Genomic DNA, 11,598 nt, shown 5'->3' with positions numbered 1-11,598 from the left:
AAATGTTGAAATCACTAGGTCTTATTAATTTTTTGTATTCTAGCAGAATGTTGATTGCTTTTGTTCTCAAGATCGATATAAAGTACACGTGGTATGTTTCCTCAAAGCCGTTTTTGTTACATTCATGTTCAATCGGCTTCACTCTGCATTCTGGTATTGCATCAATTCAAGTCAAATTTCTCTATTTTTATTTCGAATTTAAATTATTAAAATCATAGGTACATATAAGAGTAAAGGAAATTTATCGAATGGATAGTATAGTGTGCTAGTAATTCTTGCAATTCTTGGTGCTCAGAAGGTTAATATAAATTTGAAATAGTCATAAATATACGAGTTTGTTTATCACAATGTAAAACATTTAATCAATGAAACCGTAAAATAATATTTTGAAGAAAGAAGAAAAAACTTTTACGGTTAATGATTCACCAGCCAAGAGCTGCGTGACAACCATAACGTTACTACAGTGGTACAACGAAAAATATCCCATATGTCATCTATGCAGACTTTGAATGATTGAATGTTGCCCTGGATCAGGACACAGCTCTTCCCTCCCGCACGTATGATTATAACCTGTGATAACACGTGTAAGTTTCTGCTGCAACGGATTGCTGGATAGGTGACAGTAGCGTCACTAGGGTTGGTGTCGACAATTGCGGTAATTCATGGTATCGTTATCATGGTAAATTATATAGACAGTCATTTTTGTGTCACCCCCTCTGATGGTGTCACCTGGTGCGGTCCGCACGCCCCTATTGACGCCACTGATAGGTTATGGTCCAGTTTGGGACTCTTGCCAACGTATGTGGTCACTGTCACATCACTGGTGTGAACCGGGGAGCAACACACTGTTTGTAATCAGCATATGCGGATTAGTCCATACAAAACAAGAATTCCTGATGTGTGCATAATAATGTCATTTGATGATGGAAGGGATCATGGCTTCATCAATGATTTTGCAAATCAATTGTCTGCAGTGATGTAGCAAGAAACTGCTCTCCACCCAACTATAACAATTATGTGGTCCCACCCCAGTACAAAAAGTTGTTTGATGGGAATTTTGGGCATCACTGGGACTGGACCGCCCTAGCAATTAGGCGGTTGCTACATCAATGATTGTGTGAATTTTAAGTAATTTTCCGTCCAATACATCAATATAAAAAAGACTGCATAATGTGCATCGTTAGTGCTGAATCTATACTAGCAGGAGAGAAAGAGAGAGATTAAGGTAAAAGCGCAGGGGGCACGTGCCCCCTCCCCCACCCACCCTACCCGTCAGGTTGCAGTTGCTAAAATTGCACGTGTTTGAATGAACCACATATAGGTCTAAACCGTTTAATACTTGGCCAAATGTAGCTTTAAGAATTGAACATATATAAAGAACAGGTTAAGGATAGCGTTCATGGTGTATTTGTCGATCTATATATTTAGTGTCCAGGTCTTCCCCAAAGTTGAAATTCGCTACACCACCAGCTAACCTTAATACGCCCATGCGCAATGTTAATAAATGCAGGGACTTGGTATAACACGTGGACTAGAACAGCATATAATGTTACACGGAGATTAGAAACTCCTAAGTTCATCTGTTTAATTCTCATAAATGAACTTGCATGTGGTCAATTGTGTGTGTGTTTGGTAGTTTTATGATGCATAGTGGGAAAGATGTCGGAGAAAAGATCTCCTTTTTAATTAATTTTCAGTTTCAAATATCAAAACCATTTTTATGTTGGACAAACAAGACACGAGGTCTCTGCATGAAAACCATGCCTTAACTTTCAGGAGGAATAATGATTGAAATTTTCAACATGGCTGCAGTGGTGGCCATTTTTGATGCCAGATAGGCACAATTTTCATTTAGAGCTGAAAATACTTGATGTTAAATAGGCACCACTTTTGTTTAGTGCCAACTAGACATAAGAAGAAGTCTTTCAGTGAAAACCCCATGCTGATCTGACCATCCCTTCCGATAGAGTAACGAAAATACATTCAAGATGGCTGCTGTGGAGGCCATATTGGTTGTCTGAGCATCACCATTTTCAAGTATCAAAATAGGTAAATAAAATAATAGTAAAGTGGTTTACAAAAAACCTATGTAAGTTGATATGCAAATTCAAGATTTATATTTTTACCTCTCCTTTTCCCACAAATTTTGCTTCAATGTTAAAATATTTTCGCTAACGTACCCTTTCATCGCTTGTCTTTTGACGGATACCCTTTTTCGTAAGGTAATTATGTGGTGGGTGGGTGAACAAATGAAGCCCTGATCTTGAACCCTGTCGAAGAAATATAGACCTTTATGACACTATGAACCAGTTTTCACAGAACTTATGATGACAGTTTAAATCGATTTCAATATTCTTACATATGTGCCTAATTAATGCTCCGTATTAATATGGGAAAGAAAAAGAAGAAAAATCGTGATATGGATATAGAAAAAACACGAGTCAAAGAGTTATCTTTAAGTCTTAAAACCATGCAAACTGAAAATAGAATTTACCCAGACCTTTGAATTTTTTTAAAAAGTACGTTTATGTTTTGTTCCACTGACCATAGGCCAGAGGAGCTAATAGGACGGCCTGGATTTCTGTGAATTCTTTTCAGTCAGATTTTCAAAAGTAACTGATGGCAAAGAATATGAAATTAATGTTGCGTTGCATTTATTTTGTTTTGTTCCTAACAAATAGGTATGCATCATTTTAACATATTGAATTGTGAGCAGAAGTCAAGTCTTGTACTTGAAACTTTATATGAATTGCATGTCTGAGTTCAGCTGCTTGATTGAAGGAGCGATAACTACTGAGAATCGATCTATTTCAACTAAAAATGCTGTCTGTATTATCACTTTGAAATATCTCGTTCAACATTTGCAACGGCAATAAATCATTCGCGATTCCTACACTTCACATCTGATAAAACGACTGTTATTAACGGAAACACGGTAGTTTAGGTTTTAAAAAACGATACCTTAACCAACTTAAATAAACCAGCATCCGCCATAACTGTCATTAAAGAGATGTGATGGACAAAACGACTGTAGCAAAACGACATGGCCAATCGAAGATACGGGTTTATTTCTTGATGCAGACAATATATATATATCAGCGACTGTCAGAGAAACGTGACCATGTATTTATCAAGAAGCAACATTTCAGCAATTGCACCGGAGGCAATTTAAAAACAAATATCTTTATCACATATGTTTATCTTAGCTAACTGCAGGCTGTCGTCATATGTTTGTCATGTTTAAATTCCGTGATTTGTGCCTATCCAGCTAATTTAGTATGCATCAATCTCTTTGATGCATGTTTAACATTGGGGAATAGGTTTATTGGAAATAGCTAAAGTAGTTTCAGTCCGTATGTATGTATGTATATGTATGTATGTATGTATGGGCAGCTGAAGGAATTTTCTGCTGTCCTTTTTAAAACGGGAAGTCCATGACGCTCAATAAAGGAGGCAGTTAACTGACTAGTTGAATCTGTATCATAAAGCATGGAAAGTGCGACTGATTGTCATTGAATAATACAGTCCCTTGTTCTGGAAAATTTTCGAACGCAGTTATATAGATAAATCAGAGTCTGAAAGAGCTTTGTGAGATTCTGTTTCTCTAATTACAAGTATAATAAAGTTGGAATCGAAAAACACCGGGAATCATATTGAAACAAAATGTCTGCATTTGAGAAAAGGAATTATGTAATGTACCTGGGAAAGTAAACAGTCTGGTTTTTTTTTTAAGCGAACTGCTGAACTTAAGTGTCCAAAGTTAAGAAATCGGACACTTTTTAAAAACAAAAATACAATGAACTTTCCTAAGCTTAACTAACATAATTTTAATGTGTACTTATAATGTTGATTTTCCATTACAATTTAGCTCTAACACTGGTTTTTAAATGTGGAAAACTTTACACACAATCTCTCTCTCTCTCTCTCTCTCTCTCTCTCTCTCTCTCTCTCTCTCTCGGTCCTGGTGCTACACTTCAAAACTAGCTTTCTGCATAAATTCTCTTTTAAGATGATCAGAATATAAATTCATAACACTATCTTCTATTACAATGTTTTAAACAAAACGTTATTGCAAACCTGTGAAGAAATTTAACGACGCTATCAGGAGGACTTAACTCATCGGCGAGTTTCTTTTATTGGTATGTTGCCTATTAATCTGTCCATGGGTCTTGTAAATCTTTCAAGAGCTTGTTTTTGTAACCGGTGTATAGACGACTTTAAATCTCCAGAGAATATTTCGTTAATTTATTCTCTCTTTTAACAACCTGATATAGTCATCCGATAGGTTTTCGATTTACTTTCGTTAAAATATTCCACTCAAGTTAAAAGGACCTTGTTTTTTACAGTTTAAATGCACACTTCGGCTCAGCGTCTCTGTGCTTTTTGCAGTGTCTTAACATCTTTGGTTGCTTTTGTTCGTCTTGGGTTACTTTTGTACGCCCGTCTTTGAATAATTTTGCACGTGTTTGATCACTTTTGCACGTCTTTGAATACTTTTGTAGGTGTTTTATTACTTTTGTACGTTTTTGATTACTTTTGTAGGCCTTTGAATACCTTTGTATGTCTTTGATTACTTTGGATTTATATATATTTCTGTTTTCACTTTGATATGTTGTTGATATTTCGTTTGTGATCTCAAGAGACCTCGAAAGTTATCGAGATCATTGATATAAATGTCGAGGCTTCATTAGACACAAATTTATTATAAGTAATTTATGACTACGTATCCAATAGAATCTTATATACACATACATTTAAGTCTCAACAAGTGTCAAACATCGCTCTTACTTTACTTTGAAAGTCCAGTTTGAAGTGGAATTTAGATTTCAGTCAGTTATCATTTACCTAGCTAGTTACCAATTTTCGCAGTCTTAAAGATCTTGGAAGCATGCCTCATGAAATTATACTTTTGAATGAACGACCTTGGTGAAGCACTTGGCTGTAACGAAATGGAATTATCAACTGATCTTCGTCATTATAAGTTGTATTCACAGTAAGTGAAGGTCAATAGGTTGCTTTACGCATGACGATGCTTTTCAGGGAAAATGAATTTATCAGTAGTTTCTGATTTTCCGCATTGTTGTGTATTTCTCAATCCTTGTTAATATCATTTAGTATACGTTAATTTGCTTCATTTGGTCTAACTGGACAATGAATGATATTTACATAGAAAGTAAGAGTGGGGGCTCTTCTTATACATTGGAACTAAAAGCAGATACATACATATGTCACTCTTTACTAAGATGTATAGAGGACACTTAAAGAGATTTGAGTATAATGTCAGGATGAATTTTTATTTTTTTATTTTTTTTTAATACCGCTTTCAAGTTTACCCTTATTATGTGGTACCATCGGGTTGCTCGTGGAAGATCGATGATTATCTTTTAGCAATTATATTAGATATGCAATAAAATCCAAAGTAAACCGAACTTCCTACCTTCAAGAACTTATCTGTCTGCCTGCTTGTTGAATATAAACTTAGAAATCATAATTGAATTTCAAAGTTTAATATGATAAGTTCTATTGTCCAAATTATGTGACTGGATCTGCTATCATGAAATTGCAAAATGCATTCCAGCAAATACGCTCGTTAAGTCGAGTTTTAAACCGATGGCAACAAACTCGATGTCTCTAGATATTAGAATATCTCTACACAGTATCAGTTTTAGTATCATTTTTATTGGAGATTTAAAACTTGTGCACCTCAGAGCTCAGTTAAAATGTGATCAAATGAAGAAATAAACTCTCTCTCTCTCTCTCTCTCTCTCTCTCTCTCTCTCTCTCTCACACACACACACACACACACACACACACACACACACACAGAGAAAAGAACTAATTTGGTAATGAAAATGTTGCATGTAGTTAATCAATGTGTCTCTATTTGTGAAAAATGTGTGCTAATTTGACATAACAGATGGGATCTTAATAGCAATGTAGGCCATGGACTATTAACCATCCTGATTTATATGAGCTTCTATCATAGCTGAGTACAGTCAGAACATGTTGTAAATCACTGCATTGGTCAAGTAAGCATCAACCATGCAACAAACCTTCAGGGGTTGGTTTTTTAAGATCCGTTTACATCTCATTCTTTTCAGAAGCTTTCACTAAATCTAACTCTTTCCCAGACGAATCGTTATTCATGTGGTACACTGCAGTGACTAATTCCTTTAAAAAACAACTCTTTGCCAGACGAATTGTCTTTCACGTGGTACACTGCAACGGCTAATTCCTTCAAATGTAACTCTTTGCCTGATGAATTGTCTTTCACGTGGTACACTGCAATGGTTAATTCCTTCAGGTCTAACTCTTTGCCAGACGAATTGTCTTTCATGTGGTACACTGCAACGGTTAATTCCTTCAGGTCTAACTCTTTGCCAGACGAATTGTCTTTCATGTGGTACACTGCAACGGTTAATTCCTTCAGGTCTAACTCTTTGCCAGACGAATTGTCTTTCATGTGGTACACTGCAACGGTTAATTCCTAGAGGTCTAACTCTTTGCCGGATGAATTGTCTTTCACCTGGTACACTGCAACGGTTAATTCCTTAAAGTCTAACTCTTTGCCAGACGAATTGTCTTTCATTTGGTACACTGCAACGGCTATTTCCTTCAAGTATAACTCTTTGCCAGACGAATCGTTATTCATGTGGTACACTGCAGTGGCTAATTCCTTTAAAAATAACTCTTTGCCAGACGAATTGTCTTTCACGTGGTACACTGCAACGGCTAATTCCTTCAAGTGTAACTCTTTGCCAGACGAATTGTCTTTCATGTGGTACACTGCAACGGCTAATTCCTTCAAATCTAAATCTTTGCCAGACGAATTGTCTTTCACGTGGTACACTGCAACGGTTAATTCCTTCAGGTCTAACTCTTTGCCAGACGAATTGTCTTTCATTTGGTACACTGCACCGACTAATTCCTTCAAATCTAAATCTTTAATAGTGACTACTTGTTTCAGTAAATTATTGGGTGATGGGGTGTCTTTCAGATGTTGGTTAAAACCATTGCGGATGCCAAAGTCGAATATATCTGATGAGGAAGACCTCAACTACAAAACAGCTCTAAACGTTTGAGTCAGCCATTCAAAAATACTCAGCCTACTTGTCTCACATAAATATATATTTCTTCATACAAATATACGAATTAAAGTTCTTAACTTTATGTAATTGAAGTTTTCATCCAAATTACACGAATGAAACTTATGTCTGATGTGGTTTTCTGCATGTTTGATTGGAATTTTGTTAGGCATTGCACATAACGTTTTGTTGTATATTTTCTGTACCACGATGAAACGAGACTGGAATATTTATCCTGACACTCCCTCATAGACTTTAACTATGACAGGCGGATATTTTTATCATGTGCTATTTTATGATTGGTTTCAAATGTGACTGACATCTAATTACCGTGTTTAGCCGAGGAATTGACAGAAGATGTGGATTTCAGACATAGTTTCAGTAATTATAGATACAAACTGTCAGTATTTGTAGTTAACGTCAATCAGATGGTTCTGACAAGGTAAAAAAAAAAAAAATGACAGATATGGGTGCCCGCACATAGATGCATTTGGGGTGGGTGATGTGGGCACTTGATCCTCGGATTTCACCTCTAAACATGTTTGGCCTAAATCCGTAAAACTGAATAGCTAACAATTACATGTTTGCCCCGATCCCAATAATTCTGCGGGCGCACCTGCAACAGAGAGGACCTCGACGCAAGTTGATATGAAAGAAATGTGAAGGTTGACCCTATTAATACAATTTTTAACACGTACACTTAGTTTGAATGCAACAAAAAGAAAGCTTAACCAATATGTCTAACCAATTTTGTATGCAGTCCAACTTATCTGATGCAGTTACCTTTGTGCATTCCTTGCTTAGGTTGAGAGAAGCAAGCTCGTTAACGAATATCATATTTAATGCTAGCGTCGCTCGAAAGAGAGACATGAAATTTGAGATATGGTATACATCCCCAATATTTCATGTTCTCAAAACCTACTGACATTTTGTGCGGCTACCAAAGTAAGTTTTAAAAAAAAAAAAACACAAATCCATCTTTATGTAGCGGAAAATTGAATCATAGAAACGCAAGGCCTAGAATTTGATTATTAAATCAATTTTAAACACTTATCAGATGGAAATGTGAATTTTTTAATAGGGTATAACTTTTACATGCAGTAATTTATCACATACAGTAACATTTTCTAGCAACATTAGATACACTTTGTTACTTGGCAATATTTTATAACAACATTAGACACATGAGGTTTGAGTTCCTTCATCTTCTGAATGTGATCAAATCTGTAGCCGTCAACATCCTTTGGCATTTGTCGCACTAGGCCTATATTTACCTCAAATATACAATTTCAGAAAATGTCATTTATGAGCCATTATGAACATCGAAACATATATGCTAAGGTTGCAATATGATTATTAGATATTAAAGTCATAGATGACAGGGAGGGTGGGTGGGCAAGTTAGATATCTTTTAAAAATCCATTCTGCAATATATAAATATATCCCTTTGATTTTGGCTTTGTCTCGCCCTTCCTCCTTCCAGATTCTGGCTTGCCTCTCTCTCTCTCTCTCTCTCTCTCTCGTTTTCTCTCGCTTGCTAAGTTCACGACTTTGTCTGATTCGTAAATTATCCACACTTGGTTCAACTTCAATGCATGAAAGTCAATGGTATATTTTCTCATAAAAACTGAATCATCTTAGTGACAATGACCTACCACTATTGTCTTAGAAAGGCTGTTTATCCATCACTGAAATTATATCGCCACTAAATTTAATATGTACATTAAGTTCTTATCGATCAGCCAGTAAGGTCCGAATTTTCATCTATGTTCTTTCATTTTTGTTTCCTTTTACATCTGGCTATTGAATACTGCGATTCGAGAGCTTCGCTTGATTCTCTCTAGAACGAATGTTCGATACCATGGGTTAGTTTGCCTCTGACCTGAAATCAGTTCAAAATGTTTGCTATAGCTATATTAAGAAGTGACTGTTATGTTAACATAATGTAAATCTGCGATACTCGTTATTAGCATGCTATATTTGTATAATACCATACAACATTTCATTGTGCCTACGATAATTGGATATCGGGTCCAAAATCATACATAAACACATTTTGCCAAGATTGCTATGATACAAGACCACATTAGAATATTTTTGATTGGTACTAAACCAAGTATAAATATTTAGCACTTTTTCTGAAGAATGATAAATGTTGCGTCTGACAAGCTGATTTGTGGGCATAATCTTTGCAGTACGGTTTATTTTCATCTCGCCCGAATTGAATCAGATAATGCTTTAGCACACGCAACCAATGAGTCGTTATGTTTAAACACATTTAACATGCAACTTTGTTATGAAAAAGTTTTATAATTTGTGTACGGTTCAAGCGTTTTCCAAGATGTAAAGTCTTTCGGTAATCTTTCTTGCAAGTTCTTTATTCCAAGTATTCGCAAGCTGCAGATATACTAGTGATGACATATGTTACATAGAGGCATCCACTTTTACGTCCATTTAGGTATATTCTCTGAAAATGGACTAAAATGACTCTAATATATTTGACGTAAAGATTTAACGGTAAAGTTGATTTTTATTTCATTTTCATTATCCCGTGTTGTAGCATGGATATTCGGTATTTGGGCGGATACGATGTAAACATGGTTAAGGATTTGGTTACAGTTTATCGCTATGGTCATAAATTACACACTTACATAGAGATGCTATAATACATGGCCTGTACAATTACAGAGTTTTAGTTTTCATATACATTCAAGTACACCCTCCCTCTGACCCTAAATCAAGGGCAAGGTAATTGGAAATTAGGATAAAGATTTCGGTTAATTTGTTTGCATGCTCGTAAGTCCCAAACCCCGAGAGTGAGAGCCCCGTAGGATAGCTGCCTTATTTGGACTATATAATCAGATCTCAGAACGTCTTGCACCTTTCATGGCCGTCTTCATTCATTTCAAAATCTTGGTCTAGTTTTCGATCAAAGTTTCTTATTTGCATGGTCTTAATTCCAAAACCCATAGAGAGATAGCTGTCATTCTTGGACTGCAAAATCAGCAAGCTCAGGATTACCCAAAAACTTAGTGTATCCCAAAAATAATATGAAGGTCATCAAAACAAGCGGAGAGAAATCAGTTACAAGAAGACAAAAGCAAACTTTTATTCATATCACATTGAATTTTAAGCAGCATGGAATGGATTGCTGTCACTTTCAGCTGGGTATATTTGTTTTTTGTGCTGCCAGATATTTTTAAGTCGATCTGTACTAGTGATACAGCGTAAACACTTATGAGCATTATCTTTCTAGACCATTATCAACCTTTTATGCACACGTTTCGTAACTATTCTTTCACTCCGCTCCTCATTAAGTTGCATATCAATTCGACAATCAGCAATCAGCAACTTGAAGAGCAATTTACTGCACGAATGCATACTTTTTTTAAGGAGAGGCTTTTCATGTCGTCATTTGTTTTTTTCTTCCATGACGAAGTTGTTCTCTTGATTGCTGTGATAATAATTCGCTCTCATGCAAAATTCAAGAAAGGTCTCAGTAACCATACAATACAGAAAAACTCGGTTAATTGCTCCGCCATTCCGAATTCAAATTGCAATGGACGTTTCCCTGACCAATAATCCACGACTTGCATATATACAAAAATCCACAAGAGTCGATGTTGACCCTGATGGATTAATTAAACGGATGTTCCAGTAATAGAGTAGAAAATAAACAAACAGAGCCTACACAATTAGGAACCGGACTGACGAGAAGTCTGAGATCAGAATGTTTATACTGTGTATCTGGCTGGACACCTTTAAAATTCCAAAGACACTCTCATAGCTGAGGACAATTTTACCAAAAATGGTTTCCCGAATAACACCATGTTTATGTAAACTATATACTCTAAATTAGTGAAACTGGGGAAGCAGAGTTGGCTCAGAGATTAGCGTGCCGAATTCGCGGCAGAAATGATTCGGGTTCGAATCCTCTCATCGAGTCAACCTTGGTCAGCTATCGTGATGTGTCCTTGGGCAACGCACTTTACTGCAATTGCCTTGGCACTGAATAACCTGTTTGTTTGGCCATGCCGTAAAGCGCCAAAAACAAACAAAAACTGAAAATATGAGAGATTCCGATGAGAACTTGGAACACATTTTCTAGGCGAAAGGTAGTTACGTATTTGCATTCTACATCATTATATTCTTTGGTTTACTTTATTACTCACTTGTATCATCAATATGCAAGATTATTTCAAATTGTTTTTCAGTTTTGTTGTTGTTGTTGTTATACAAATTCTATTTCTTTCGCATCCAAGACAAATTGAAATTGAAATTCATGTCTTTGAGATTATATCTAACGCCTTACGATGGGTAAATATTAAACTTGTGTTTGAATTCCAAAGTTTATTACTAGCATATTGTTTTATATACTTAGTACGTTTCCCACGAGGTTGGTTCAGACATCATAAATGTCAGGATGCATAGAAGTAAGATCATTTTGCGTAGTCAAGCTTTCAACCGACGCAATAAACCGAACACCTTTCTGCACTACAATGCATCCGGGCAA

At 36.0% G+C, this 11,598-nt stretch overlaps 1 protein-coding gene across 1 annotated transcript in view; it reads left to right on the top strand.

The window, feature by feature from the left end:
• The window catches only part of LOC149792281 (arrestin domain-containing protein 17-like), a 200,646-nt gene that overhangs the window by 164,585 nt on the left and 24,463 nt on the right, over window positions 1-11,598 (top strand). The window lies entirely within an intron of this gene.

Source organism: Sinohyriopsis cumingii, chromosome 9, assembly GCF_028554795.1.
Source record: "Sinohyriopsis cumingii isolate HCF-2022 chromosome 9, ASM2855479v2, whole genome shotgun sequence".
Lineage (NCBI taxonomy): Eukaryota > Metazoa > Mollusca > Bivalvia > Unionida > Unionidae > Sinohyriopsis > Sinohyriopsis cumingii.
Note: the sequence above shows the minus strand (reverse complement) of the source record. Positions and strands in the feature narration are given on the sequence as shown.